The sequence below is a fragment of the Plecotus auritus genome (genome assembly GCF_963455305.1).
Source record: "Plecotus auritus genome assembly, chromosome: 13".
NCBI lineage: Eukaryota > Metazoa > Chordata > Mammalia > Chiroptera > Vespertilionidae > Plecotus > Plecotus auritus.
In genome coordinates this window covers 16,404,305-16,419,927 of record NC_137779.1, presented here as the reverse complement: position 1 = coordinate 16,419,927, position 15,623 = coordinate 16,404,305, and the positions used below count along the sequence as shown (strand labels likewise).

Sequence of the window (15,623 nt, the reverse complement as noted above, 5' to 3'; positions counted from 1 at the left end):
CTAAAGAAAATGGGAGGCATAACCATCAACTGAAAATGTGTGTCTAAAGGTGGGGTCCTGCGTGTGAGGAAGACAGAAAAGCTTGCCCAGCTGGCATGGCTCAGTGGTTGAGCTTCGACCTATGAACCAGAAGGTCACAGTTCGATTCCTGGTCAGGGCACATGCCCAGGTTGTGGGCTTGGTCCACAATGTGGGGGTGCTGAAGGCAGCTGATCAATGCTTCTCTCTCAATAATGATGTTTCTATCTCTCTCTCCCTCTCCCTTCCTCTCTGAAATCAATAAAAATTAAAAATAAATTTTAAAAAGACAGAAAAGCTTTAGAGCAGTGGTTCTCCACCAGGGCCATTTTGCCCACTGCTCTGCCCCCAGGAGACCTTTGGCAACGTCTGGAGAAGGGGAAGAAGGTGCTATGGGCCTCTAGTGGCATCTTGTGGAGGTCAGGGATGCTGCTAACCTCTCTATAATCTACAGGACAGCTCCCCACAACAAAGAACTATTCTATCCAAAATGTTCATTCTGACGAGGCTAAGAAACCATGCTTTAGAACAACATTGAGGAAATTTCACTAAAAAAGTCAGCAAAGGATGGGTAGGAGAGTGCTCAGCAGCTGCACAGGCCTACCCAAGCTTAAATAGCACAAATTGTAGTAAATCCAATTGGTATGTTGTTTTTTTAAGTTTCATTGTTACATTAAGCAGAGAGGGCTCATACAAATAGAATGTCTCATTTTGAAGGGCGTAAATATCTAACATCTATTTCCTTAAACAAATCTATTAGGTCGGTAACTTATCTCTGGTTTTCCAGACGAGGAAACAAAAACACAGAGAGGTAAACTAACTTGCTCAGTCACACAGCTAGTTCAGGACAGAGAAAGAAGTTAAAGCCAGGCAGTTTGAGATGAGTGCCTGTATTCTCAGCAGATGCCATGCTACCTTTGGTAACCTCTACGATTGCTTCCATTTCTCATTTTGCCACTCTTCAAATGACCTTCCAATTCTGGAATGGGATGTCCTTGCAAAGGCATTTATTTGAACAGTTCTGCACTATACATAGCTCCTCCCCTTAATATAAAGAATCCAGTATTGATTTCAACAACACAAATCCTTGATGCTAAGGGCTAGGAAAGTGGTTAAGTTTTCCTTGGAGAGAAATCAAATATCTAATATATGACCTCTGAGATAACTACTTTTTAAATTTTAACTTCTTGATTTGCAAGAGAGAGAGATCGAGATCGATTTATTGTTCCCCTTATTTATGCATTCATTGGTTGCTTTGACCAGAGATTGAACCCTCTACCTGGGCATAGTGGGATGACACTCTAACCAACTGAGCTACCTGGCCAGGACCTGAGATAACTACTTTTAATGAGATCAGCAATCTTACCCCTTAGAAATTCTGCAAATGACCAGTATGTTTTCTGAACCAACCTGTAACCATGCCCCTTTTTCTGAGATGACAGAATGATTTAATGCCTCTGAGCATTATTCATTCTACCTGCGGAGGCCTTTTTGACTAATGATCCCTAATCGTATGCTCTGCTCAGCCTAGGTTTGGAATTACCAACCTCCTAGGGTCGTGTTCATCGGGACATTGCAGAGGCATGGCTAAGGTTCCACCTTGTATGTGCATAATTCAGGCGAACTCAGGGAAACCAAACGGCTGACCTATGATGGATGCTGTTATGAAAAATGCTCAAGAAACAGATGGGAACCAGACACTTTAAAGCATCATTAAACCATCCTCAGAACCTGTTCGACTTTTGACCCAGTTCTGGCACATGACAATAAGAGGGCTGTACCAGGTGGAGGTAAGGCTGCTGCATTGGGACATGGAGAAGCAAATAGCTCACCTGAAGGACACTGAGTGGGGAAGCAGCTGGGAGGGGCCAGAGGACCAAGTTTCCTGGCAGAGAAAGACTGCACCCCTCCACTGACCCCATCATTCCTCTTCCCAGCCTATATCAAGGAGATCAAGGGGCTCACAGAAGACACCAGGGCTCCCATCTGCCAGCTCCCTCCTTTCTTTCCAGTTCTTCTCATAGCTCCTTTATCTGGCTCTTATGTCCCCTGCTCCCCCAGTGGCCTAATACTATACAACATCCCAGCTGCCCTTGTCAACATTCAATCGGCATCCGTCAAGCCACATGCTTTCCTTGTATACTATCTCCCAGAAAGTCTTTCTTGGTTACATGCTGACAGATGAGGAAGACAGGACCAGGACAAGAGAATGTTTTTATTTCTGTTTTAATTACTAAGTTCTTTAAGGCAGCGGTCGCCAACCTTTCGAACCTCATGGACCACCAGTGGTCCACAGACCACCGGTTGGCAACTGCTGCTTTAGGGTTTCCAGCCCTGATCTTGATTTTGGTTCTTGCTTAAGTACTTAATTGATAGAGCATATTCTTCAGATCACTTTCATATTTTCCCAACAATTCATATCTGATGATTCCCACTGCTCTATAGCTAAGATAAAATCATCAAGGCTTAAAGCACTAGGAACTTCAGTTGACCCACACTGCATAACAAAAACTTGAAACTCTGAGACTAGAGCATGATGGGGGGTTACGCATCTCATTCAGGGCAAGTGGTTCCAGTTCATTTGGTCTCCTATCCCTCCCTTCCCGTTAGAAAAACCCTGCTTTTATGTAACTTAAATGTATATGCTATTGTGTTGTCCATTCCAGGAGAAATCCAGATTTTCATCATAGTACCCCTCTGGTGAGTCCCTTTGAAAAGAGTCACCATCCCAGCCTTCTCAGGCTGTAGTTAGAGGATCTGGGGTAGGAAGTAAAATTCATCTGTTCTGACAGATGAGCAAACTGACGTCAAGGAGGACAAGGGGCTTCATCAGAGTCATGTACCTGGGAGAAAAGCCCAGAGTAGAGCCCAGATGCTCTGATTCCCCAAACCCCTGTCCCTCCTACTGCTACACCTAGAGGGCTTGCCCTTTCCTAAGCCTCCTGCTGATCTGTCAAGTGTCATTTCCTGTTGTCATTTTCTTTCTCTAATCCAGCGGTCACCAACCAGTGGTCCGCGGACCACTGGTGATCCATGAGGTCCGAAAGGTTGGCGACCGCTGCTCTAATCTACCCCCTCCAGTATCTCCAGTAGTGAAGTTAGTTTTAGGTGGTCTAGTTTGTCTTTGATTCTAACTCCCTGTTAAGAGATCCCTCTCTTAACCAAGAGGCCTGCTTTCCTCAGCATCTCGCGTTGGCTGATTTCTGAAAAGGATATCGTTGTGCATATCTGAAGCTGCTTGCATCTTGATTTCCTGCCAGGATGCTCAAAACCCATTTCTATCAGGAGGTGAAGAAAAATGATACAGCTAAGCTCCTCTTGGGTGGAAGACAGAGTCTCCAGGGTGCCACTGCACTCTTTCTTTAAATTATTTGGACTTTGAAACAAGTGATCTGTCTAGACACTTAGACCAATTGAGTGATGAGAAAGAGAATGCCTGCTGCTCTCGTTCCTTCTATGAGTGCCCTAAGGAAAAGCAAACGATGTAGGTGTGCATGGAGCCCACCCTTCCAGTGACCCAGAGAAGAGGTGTCATCTGCCAGGTCAGCCTCTCACCTAGCTATCCCACGAGGCCTCTTGGAACCTTCTAATCCAAACAGGACCTTACAGCAAAGAATGCATGCAGTGGGTGCCCAATAAACATTTGTTGAATAAATGAAAAAGAAGCTTTAATGCCCAGAATATCTCTTCAGTATGTAGGTTACCCTCCCTCTGAGTAGACAGAGGCTAAAAGAGACAGAAGAGAAATTAAAATGAGTTTGGCACTGAGACAGAGCGGAGCTGTGTATGAACAGGAGATAGAAATCGTGTTCTCTCCGAGCGCCCCAGATTCCCACGTGCAATGACTCAGGAGATAACACTGGCAGATGGAAGAGAATGAAAACGTATTTCCAAGACCACCAAAGCAGGGAGTGTTCCATCTCTGTGAGCCAAAGAGCATCTAGGCCTATTTTTGACCAAAAGAATGAGATGAAAGTTACTCCTCAGGAAACCCACATTTATGCAGAGCTGGAGAACTTGCTGTTTCACAGCGTTAGCTAAACAATGCTAGTTTGATTAGCAAATATTAGAATTGGAAGAAACAAGCATCGATGCAAGTAAAAGAATATTCTGCTGCTGATTTAAAGACAAGTGAATCGCTAAATATTTTTATTAGCAGCAAATTTGCTGCTTGCTAGAACTAATTTCACGCCCTGTAGATATGGTGCTTAAGTTGGAAATGGCGTTAAATTGCTCTCTCCTTGAGGCGGGTAAGGCCTCTCTGGTGGCAACAGCCCCTAGACGACACAGGCAAGGGAGATCTACTAAGACAGACAGCTTTGGAGCCAATCATAGGGAAGTCCAGAGGAAGTTCCGCCCTATATTTCCCCTCCTGCTTCTAAAGAAATGTTTGTCTAAAAATCCAAGCCCTTTAAAAATAGAGTTGACTAGAAAGGGCTGTTTCTCCTAAGGTTCTTGACTTTCTCCATTCAATCTTTACTCTAAATTCACATTACTCTTTAGTCAGTACATCCAATTTGTCAATCAATTATAACATAGTTTGTGTATTGGTCCTATCTTTCCTACTATACCATTCAGCTCCTAGAAAGGAGAAGTGAATAAACAGGTACAACTTGCAGGTCAAGGAGCTAGAATAGAAGAACTGAGGCAAAAATAGTAGTACAAAGGATGAAACCAGGTTAGAACAGGCTGAACAGAAAATGCAGAGATCATGGCAGATGGGGGGAATGTGAAAGCCGGTGAGCAATCCATAGTGGAGGCCAGGCTATCTCTGAGGGTAGGAACTGCTATGGCTTAGATACCAGAGACAGAGGACACATTAAATAGTAAAGGTCAGAGCATGCTGTGGGTGAACAAATAGACCAACAGAATGCAGAACAAATGCATAAGGACAAAAAAAGGCAAGAGTCTAAAAGGCCAAAGCAACAGCCAGGATCTACATAGAAGCTGAAGAAGGTACAAAACGCACAAATACACATACACAAATGGATTGAGGTGCTCATTAAACAGATGCTTAATGGTCAGTTAATACTAGAACCAACATGGGTTCACTAAGAGTAAGCCTGCCAAGCTGAACTCATTTCCTTGTCAAATAGAGTTATGTAGCTGATATGTCAGACCATGTTACTTATTATCTTGCTTCATGACTTCTGACTTGACTAAACTCTTCACCTACAGGATAAAGCCTTAACTCCTCACCATGGCACTGGAGACCCTCTGCACCCTGTTTTATTTCTTGCCATTCATTTCCCTGAACCTGGCACTCTACCCACAAGAGAATATTTGCTGTCCCTGAACCTTCTGAAGACATTCACTACCCCGTGGCTGGCTTGTCACATTTCCTCACTCTGGAATATCTTCCCACCTCCATTCTCCACTCATCTTGCCCAAATCCTAGATATCTTTCAAGGCCCGTTAAGATGTTCCTTCTTTTGTGAAGCCCTCCTTTCTCCTTTCCACATGAAGAAGTAATCTCCTCTTGCTCTGTGTTATTGTATACTTTGTTTATACTGTTAAATGCACAGTATGATATAATGCATACTATCTATTACCTATTATGTTTTATATTGAAAAAGGTATATATAACTCTAATACAGATCAGAGGTAACACATATTTAATTATACACATACTGATTTGTAGCTGGTGTATGTAGGCCTGTCACCTCCACTAAATTAAAAGCTCTTTAAGACAAGAATGATATCTTGATTATTTTCTTTATTTCTTTTTTAAAATATATTTTCATTGATTTTAGAGAGGAAGGGAGAAATAGAAACATCATTGATGAGAGAGAATCATTGATTGGCTACCTCCTGCATGCCCCCTATTGGGGACTGAGCCCGCAACCTCGGGGCATGTGCCCTTGACCGGAATAGAACCTGGGACCCTTTGGTCCGCAGGCTGATGCTCTATCCACTGAGCCAAACCAGCTAGGGCTATCTTGATTATTTTCATGTCCTCAGCACCTAACACAGAACCTAGAAGATAGGAGGTCAACAACAAACATTTATTGATTTGGATGGGAAGAAATGCCAAGTACAATGTATCTTCAAAGTTACCATCATGAATAACGTGAAATGGGTAATTAGGTGGAACTCAAGCTGTGTGAACACACACCCAGACTGGAAGGAGACTTCCAGTGTTACTGAGTTCTGTCCTAGGAAACATTTTTATTAGTGACTTGGATTAAAACATACAACAAATGTTTGTCAGACGTGCAAGGAGAGCCACTCATGTCATAGAAAAGAGAATCAAGACTTTAAAAATAAATCTAATAGGCTAAAATCTAGTAGTCTGGAAAACTAACAAGGTAAAGTTTAAATAAGATGAAGTCCTATATTTAAACTTCAAAAATAAACTGTACATACAGAGTATAGTGGAGATTTTGCTTGGCAATAATTAGTGTGCAGAAGAGTTAGAAGCTTCAGTTCATCAAAAGCTTTAAAAGCAAACAGTGGGATGTGACCAGTAACAAACTAAGAAGACTAGAGTTCCTGATGGTCATAGAGTGTCCAGCTCAAATAAGCAGTAATGGCATCACTGTACTCTGTGTCTTTTGAGCTATTTGAAGTATTATGAACAATTCTAGTGCCAGATTCTGAAAGATGCTTTAATAGACCACAATGCAGACAGCTGTGACAGGGGTGGTAAGGAGCCTAGAAACAATGAAGTAAACAAAGAATGAGTGAAACTCTGGATGCTAACGTGGGAAACTGAAAACTGATGGGAGGTTGCATTGGTATCTTCAAATATTTTTAAAGTGGTCTTTCCTGTGTTGCTACAAATGGCAAAGCCAGACACAGCGAGTAGGAATGATGAGAAGGCAGAGTTTGGCTCAATATAAGAAAGATTTTGTAAAATTTACAGTCACCCAACAATGAAGTGGGCAGCTTTGGGCGGTTGAGAACATCCCAACCTTGAACATAATTTATGCAAAGGCCAGATAGCCAGATAAATATAAGAGATTTATGGAATAGATTATTTTTATATATACAAGTTATAAATACCTTCCCTTGTTAAATCTTTCAGTGGATCATCAGAATCTGAAAGATACTGTCTCACGTCCTTCTCACATGATGCCAGTCTCATGACACTATCCCAATGCCCCCTGGCTTCTTCTGCTGCCCTTCCCCCTTCTCACGCTTTCAGCCCCAGCCCGCACCAGACATTCTGAACTCCTCGCCTATCACCTATTCTCTTCTCTCTCCTAGCCCTAGAAGCCTGCATGTGCTGTTCCTTGAGCCTGGAATCCCCTTCCCCTTACTCTCTATGGCTAATTTCTAGTCACTCATAAAGACCCTATTCAAGTGTCACCTTGGAAACCTTCCCTGACCCCTCTATTTCCTCTCCTGTGATTAGGAAGCCCCCCAGACTTACCTCTCATGTGGCCTCTATCACATAGGGTGTTATTCTTATTTGTCGCAAACAGTACAGTGTGGACAATTGGAAGAAAAGGGACTGTAGCTCCTGCGTTTCTAGAACACTGCTCAATGAATGGTAGATATTTAGTGTTTGAAGTGAACTGCCTCAGGCCCTTTTTCCTTAGGTCAAAGCATGATCAAGGGGCCAGGCAGATCTAGTTTACTCAGGGTGCATTCATCTCCAGAAACAGAGGCTTTGGGGAAATGACTCATTCGGGAATGGCCATCCTTCTCAACTGCGGACCACCCACTGGAGCAATGCCACACTGTGCTTCCTTTCTCTTTACGGAATCTGGCTTCATTGTTGTCATTCCTCCAGCCACCTGTCCTTCATCACTCCCTCCTTTCTCCTTCTTGTCCCCTACTTATGTCCTTCCTGACTCCCCTAACTGTCTCAACCAGGGGAATATGCTGGCAAAGCAATCAAAGAAGCAATTCTATTTATTATCATTTATGTATTAGATTAACTAACTAACGTCACATCTACTACCCTCAGGGACTCTGACTTGGTATAGCAAACTCATTCATTAGCACTTTCTATTCGGGATAGTTTGGAGGGTGCCCTTAAGGTAAGCAAAACCGGTTCAGAGGCAGAAATTCCAGGAACTGAAATCTTCAAGGCTACTTCCCCTCCCTGTGGACAGTGGTCTTCACTGATCAAACATGGAATATTTGTGAGCTGTACTCTCAAGTTGGGCCATCCCCAGGTATTTGTGCACTGCTGAGAGAAGTATATTCCTAGCCCTGATTTAGCTCTGAGATCTCTTTCCTGAGGATTTGGTTTTTCAAGCCCAGAACCAATGTGGAGTGGAAGGCTCATTTCTCCACATCTGTGGGGTGGGTGAGGGTTCTCTGTTCTTTGTAAACAGCATCCTCTCCTGGAGAGTGCCAAGGGTGGTGACACAGTGGGCTTTCAGGCAACACCAATCTCTAAAAAGAACCTTTCCATCTCAGCAGCTGGGAGCTCAAATCAGAGTTGTATCCATCTTTTAAAATCCTTAAGTATGGGTCTGGCCATCTCCTTCCACTCAGGGCTCAATGATCAAAACTACACTACCCAAGCCTCCGCTTGACTCTGCTCTGAAATACTCCGAGAGAAAGTGCTCATTGGTGGGACCCCAGATGAATGAATGGAAGCATTTTTCAGCTGCTTCTTGGACACAGTGAACTTGACATCTTATAAGAAAGCATGGGGCTCAGGCCTGTCATAGGCTGTAGTGATGCCTCCAGACATCTGCTAATCCCGAAGCCCCATGGTTCTCCTAATACTCTCTCACTCCCCATAAAACATCATGAGTTTCCTCCCCCATCTACCAAATGTTCCTGCATAGACTCCAGCTGAGTTTGCCATATATATCCTCCCAGCAGCTGCCTGGTGCCTGCCTCTAGGGCTGCAGTCCTCTCCTGCTCCACAGAGGAGAGGAAATCGGAACTCGCAGAAGCCTTCTCCTGCAAGAGCTTCGTATTGGCCAGCTGCAAACCCAGCGCTGGGCAGGGCCAGTGCTAACAGATTCTGTGCTGTTTGATGCCTCATATCCTCCTTCTAACTGTAGGCGAACAAAGGGACCTAAAGTCCACTGTGTCACCACCCGTGGCACCCTCCAGGAGGGACGCTGTTTACAAAGAACAGAGAACGCTTACTCACCCCACAGATGCAGAGAAATGAGCCTTCCACTTCACATATTGGGAAGCAATCACCAAAGCTAGTCACTGTTACAAGAATCAAGCCCCATTCTGACCTCAGACTGCATTAACTGGTATCTGGCACACTCCTTCTGCTTTTGCTTTTTGGCAGGCAAGTCAGATAATGTCACTCCTCTATGCAAAACTCCTCAAGTGGCTTCCATGTCACTCAGAAGAAAGCTACAGCCCTACAAGGTCCCTGCAGGCCCCCCTCCCCACTCCAGCTGTTCTTGGAATTCACCTATATCCCTCAGGGCCTTCATGCTCACTTGGCCCTCGGCTCTTCACTCTCTTACTTCCACTGCTAAGATTCTCAGGTCACTGCTAAGATTTTGCCTATTCAGAGAGATCCTCCTTCCTCACTTGTATAAAATAATACCCTGCCCTACATGCCACTTCATCCATATTTATTCCAGAACCCCACGTTTCTTCTTCATAGCACTTGAAACCAGCAGATTTTTTTTTTTTTTTTTTTTTTTACCAGCAGATCATTTATTTGTTGACTTTCTGGCTCCTTTCACTGGAATGTAAGTTCCATGAGAGCAGGACTGTTTTGTTCATTCTTTATCCCCACTTTCCAGGCACACAGGAATACTCAGTACAAATATTTGTCAAACGAATAAACAAATGATGAATGCATGACCTATTCTCAAGCTTCCATAAATGGTACATCATACCAGCCCCGAGCAAATAAGGAGGTGGTGCTTGGCAAAAAATGAAGCCCCCTGTCTTCTATTATGCTGTTCAGAAAAGAGGGTTAAACATTGAACCTGAGATTCACACAAACCAACTATCCCCTTCCCTCCCCATTTACCAGGACTCCAGTGTTTCAAATGATAATGCGCATAATCAGAATTCCACTCCCTGTCTGTCCACCAGGCCTTTTCTATTCTTCAGTTTAAGAAACAGATCTTAGAACTCCCTCCCAGCATGAAAGACCTTTCTAGCTATCTAATAGGCCAAATGAACCCAATTTTCTGGTGACTGAGCACCCTAAAACATTTCATTTGGTACTTGCTAATGTTAAGGTAGACCAAGTTCTTCCTTGTTTGGGCAAAACAGCCTTTTCAGAGAATAGACAAAAATACCTGGCTCCTACTTGTTGAGCCAACTGGTGAAATTTTCCCTGAAGGACACTTTGATTTGTAAGAACTGGCAAATAATTTAGAAATAAAAGCATGTTACTTGTCTTGTCCATTTCTGAGCCCCACCAAAGAGAGAATTCATCCTACTTCTCTAAACCACGGAGGCAGAGGCTTTCACAAGGCACAATGCTGCAATAATGCTGAAGGGAGCTGTCCAGGTTTGCTTTCCATTCTATTGTCTTATTCTGTCTGCTCACTCATCTCCCAGAATCCAGGCTTAATAATTTACAGCGGAAAGACGTTTAATAAATAAACGGCCAGATTGGAGCTGTCAGCACCGCACAATGGAGCTGTTTGCATCAGCACCCACTCTCCCAGCTTGCTCCAGCTAAAACAATTGCTATTTTCATAAAATTAGTTCCTCTGCAGTTTCTATTAATCAGAACGCTCTCTGGTGAGAATTATGCTGGGATTTCATCACCATCTGACTTCAACCGCTTTGTGAATCTGATGAATTTTTATCACCTTTATGAGTGGCAGAGAAGGTAAAAAACAAAAACAAAAACAAAAAAAACTTGGGTGGGCTGATGTGAGTGGGTGAAGAGCTCTTCCTTCATATCAGCCGAGTTCTTACCGAAGAACCCAGATGAGTCTCCCGCACCACACCTCTGAGCAGTAGTCTCCCCAAAACACATCTTTTATATATCTATCGTTCCAAATCTTCTTGAGGTCATGGCCTCTTAAAAACCTTAGGAAAGCTATGGATACCCTCCCCAGAAAAGCCCACAATATGGGTATATACACTAAACTTACCAGTGGGTTTGTGGACACTCCCTCTCCCCACTCCACACATTGGCCCATCCCTGGACTCCAGAGAGAAATCTGCATTCTATGCCTTTCTAACCATCCTCACTTCCCTTAAGAACCTTAAACTGGAACAGAAAATCAGCCACCTCTGAATTCCTTTGCTGAGCAGACAGATTTGGTAAAAGAGAGAAAATGAGTAAAAGTAAAAGTTTTTCATGATGGCCATACAACTTTTGAGAAATGAGAAAAACGAAAAATAGAAGACAACTCATATTGGCTGAAATCATGCAAGTCCAAGTATCCATCAATTGGTTACCATGTAGTGTATTCATCTGGATGAGACATGAGATCAAAATCAAGACAATGTTTAATGATTCTCTTTGCTTCCAGACCTTTCTCACCGCAAGGAAGACACAACATATATGAAAGAAACCTTGAGCCAATGGAACTAGGGGTCTACTACTACTATGTGATTTTAGGCAAGAACGTGAGATTTTTATCAATCACACTGATATTGTCTCTATCGATGTGAGATTTTTAAAAAATTAACACTGTATGATTTCCAAAGTCTGTTTCAGTTCCAACATTCCATGGAGTCTGATTCACTAGCAAACTCTAAGATAGATAGTAAGGATCAGAGCTTTTTCTTTTATTTTTAATTTTTTTTAATATATTTTATTGATTTTTTACAGAGAGGAAGGAAGAGGGATAGAGAGTTAGAAACATCGATGAGAGAGAAACATCGATCAGCTGCCTCCTGCACACCTCCTACTGGGGATGTGCCCGCAACCAAGGTACATGCCCTTGACCGGAATCGAACCTGGGACCCTTCAGTCCGCAGGCTGACGCTCTATCCACTGAACCAAACCAGTTTTGGCAGAGCTTTTTCTTAAAGACCCAATAGTAAGTATTGTAGTCATATGTGCCATACAGTCTCTTTACTACCTGCTCCATCCTGCTGTTGTAAAGTGAAAGCAGCCATAGACAATATGCTAATGAATAAGCAAGCTGGTACTTCAGAAAAAACTTGACTTATGGACACCAAGATTTGAATTTCATGTAATTTCATACTTTTCTTTTTCCCCAACCATTTAAATATGTAAAAATCATTCTTGGCTTGCAGGGCATACATAAAATAGGTAGCAGGCCAGATTGGGCCCACACACCATAGTTTTCTGACCCCTGTTCTATAGCATGAGGTGAATATTATAATCTAGAAAATCATGGTGGTAATTCTGGGTGACCTGGAAAATCAGTAACTACTGACAATATAACTGGGGGCGGGAGGGAGGATTTCTGTTTACTCAGTTTCCCAATTTAGCAGAATAATGGCAGCTTTTGAGTCTCAGCTAAATACCAACAATTACTAAGTTTTAGGCACATTTTCAGAATGTACCTGCAGAAATGCGAAAATAATCACATAAGAAAATGTATACCAAAAATTCGGGACTCCCTGTCAGAAAAAAGTTTTGACAACCATAAAATGAACAAGAAAACTTTCTCTTCTCTGCAATCATTTCTTGTACTCAATTACCCTAATAACCTCTTTTTTGTTACCCTACCTCTCTACCAAATAGCACAACAATGACTTTGCACATTTGAGAGAGAGAAAATTAGATAGCGGTGTTTATAGTTATTGTTGCTTGGATTTTATTTAAAATAAAATTAAATAAAGAGAAAACTGTAATTAAACAAATGTACACCTATATGGCACCTATGTGCACTGAACAGGTGGTACAATTGAGTGATACATATATGGCAGGGATGTGGAGCAATGTGGAGAGGCACCGTGTAACACGGCGTACAGGAGACAATTTTCTAAAAGAGAAAGACTGGATAGTCAAATAATAAATTTTCTTTAGAGTGAACTTTGATTAAGAGATGGCAAAAGATGGAGTGGTATGTGGTGACAGCACTTCTTCCAATTTAAGTGAGAGTGTAGGATAGCATTATCTAATCAGAAAACTAACACCTCTTCCCAGTTAAAGAGTGAGTTAAAGGTGGGGTTTGAGGGGAGGATACCTTCTTATAGGAGAGAAAACCCAAAATGTTATATCCAGTCAGGAAGTTGTAAGAAGTCGAGTGCTCCTCACTCATGCCCTATCCTTTTTTTTATTATTTTATTTTTTATTGATTTCTGAGAGGGAGAGAAAGATAGAAACATCGATGATGAGAAAGAATCATTTATTGGCTGCCTCCTGCATGTCCCACGCCAGGACTGAGCCCGAAACCTGAGCATATGCCCTGACGGGGAATCAAATCGTGACCACCTGGTTCATAGGTCGATGCTCAACCATTGAGCCACACCGGCTGGGCTCATGCCCTATTCTTAATTTATAATTAAACATAAGTCAGTTTGGTCATTAGAAATGATTAACTATCCCAAACTCTAATGTTGAACACTTTTCCCAAAAACATTAAGGGCTCAGAACTAGTCCTGACAGTTGGTCTACACAATGTTATTTTCCATTATCTGTCTCCACTCTGGCTTAGACCAGTTTCCACATTATTTCCCAAATACTCAGTGCTCATTCTTGTCTCAGTCTCTTGCTCAAACTATTTTCTCTCCCTGGATTCCCTTCCATCTCTGTTCCACCTTTCCCATTCCTACCCAAATGCCAGGGCACAGCATTAGTGCTACCTATACCAGTGGTCGGCAAACTCATTAGTCAACAGAGCCAAATATCAACAGTACGATTGAAATTTCTTTTGAGAGCCAAATTTTTTAAACGTAAACTTCTTCTAACACCACTTCTTCAAAATCGACTCGCCCAGGCCGTGGTATTTTGTGGAAGAGCCACACTCAAGTGGCCAAAGAGCCGCATGTGGCTCGCAAGCCGTAGTTTGCCGACCACTGACCTATACCATGAAGAGCCACATTAACCCTGACCAAAAACAATATTTCACCCAAATAATACAAATGAAGAAGTGCTCTGAAAACTACTAAATGCTCTGTAAATATGAAGTCTTATTATTACTCGGAGCAATTAACTGTAAGTTTGGCCCATTGTTATATCTTGCTTTAAAGCATTTTCCAATTGTTTCATTAGCAAACCACAAGCTATTAAGGCAGGAGTCACAGGGTATTTCTTTTGTATCCTCACAGTTCCTACCAGTGCTTAGTACTCAATTCCAATCAAATGAATTAATCAAAATAATGGCTTTCTTAACTACAGAGCTCCTCATTGGTCCATGTAAGGTCAAGTTGTTAAACACATAAGAAATCATTGGTTGTACATATCATTGTAAATGAAACTTTGGAAGTAGAATACTCAGAGGGAAGGCAGGGGAGGGTGGATGGGTGGAAAGAGATCAATCAATATGCATAACCCATGGACACAGACTATTGTGAAGGCCTGGGGTGGGGGTTGCGGGCAGGCAAGAAGAGGTCAATGGGGGGGTGGGGGGGTGGGGGGGTGGGAAGGGACATACGTAATACTTGCAACGATAAAGATATTTTTAAAAAAGAAAGTAGAATAACTTTGAGACGTACATTCAGTGGCTTTCAACCATCTTCTTCAATTTCACTCACAAAGCTGTGATTCAGCATTGGATTCCCTAAATAAAAGATGGGGTGTTCCAGGATTGAATCGTTTGCTTCATGCTATCTCAGAATGTTGTGTACGGTCAAGGGTTCAAATACTAGAGCTCTCAAATTTGGTACCGTTTTGCTTTTTGTTTTCCCTTCCTGGTTCAGCAATGGAGCTTGCATCCTCTGTCCTACTTCCTTTGGTTAGCCTGGTTTACGGATCTTTTGGTCTAACAGGTTACAGCCTCGAGACAAAATCATGGCAAGTTTTAGTTCGCAGTTAGATTAAGCGCAGCTTGCTCAAAGCGTGTATCAGCTCCAGTTACAGATGCCTGGAGGTGTGGCTACAGAAGATTCACTTGACTGACCATGGCCGCCCTTCCCAGTTCTGTCCTGTGAGGAGAATGAGCCTTGCCACAGTCTACTTCATGAGAATAACGGTAGAATAAGGCCACATAAAATAAGGCGAGGTAAGAATAAGTGAAAACATGATGTTATCACAACTACTGCGTCATACTCGGTTCTCTCCGGGAGGATTGTTAAGGACCCTGAATAATTGGGCCTGCCCGCCCCCTTTGAGGCCACGTCTGCTTTGCCCACCGGCGCCACTGGCTCAGGAACTGAGGTGCTCCTCAGACCCCGAAACAGGCACTAATGTCCAGACTGCTGTACCTATCTCCGCACTTCGACATGAAGGAAGGGTTGCCGGGACCCTGCACATCTCCGCAAGACTGTGAAGTCTCCATAGCAACAGCGAGGGGTGGCGGGAAAGAAGCTCTACTCCGACCTACAACCCGCCCTCAGGCGCGACTGGCCAATGAGCCCGCAGGTTACCTAGGGGATGGTGTGATTGACAATGCGTGGTGGGGCGTGCGCGGAGCCTGGACTGCTTCTAACCAATCGAGCTTAAGGAGGGTCCCAGGACCGACCTGTCTCCAACCAATCGGAGGGAGTAACGGGGTGCGACGTGCCCACCCACCACGCTGCCTTGAGCCACGGCGAGCGTAGGCAAATGAGGGGAAGCTGGGCGTTGAAAGACGGGCGCTGATTAGCGAATCTGGTTCAGCCTGGATGAAAGGCCA

The 15,623-nt window shown here is 43.2% G+C and overlaps 1 protein-coding gene across 3 annotated transcripts in view; it reads right to left on the bottom strand.

Annotated features, from left to right (window-relative positions):
- Positions 1–15,623, bottom strand: part of PKNOX2 (PBX/knotted 1 homeobox 2) — a 309,668-nt gene that overhangs the window by 277,105 nt on the left and 16,940 nt on the right. The window contains exon 1 of one of the 3 annotated variants that reach the window (XM_080650412.1): positions 14,506–15,293. The exons of the other annotated variants lie outside the window; for them this stretch is intronic. The gene's annotated coding sequence lies outside the window, so the exon portion shown is untranslated. Of the gene's footprint in view, positions 1–14,505; positions 15,294–15,623 lie in introns of those variants that run through there. 3 annotated transcript variants of the gene reach the window in all.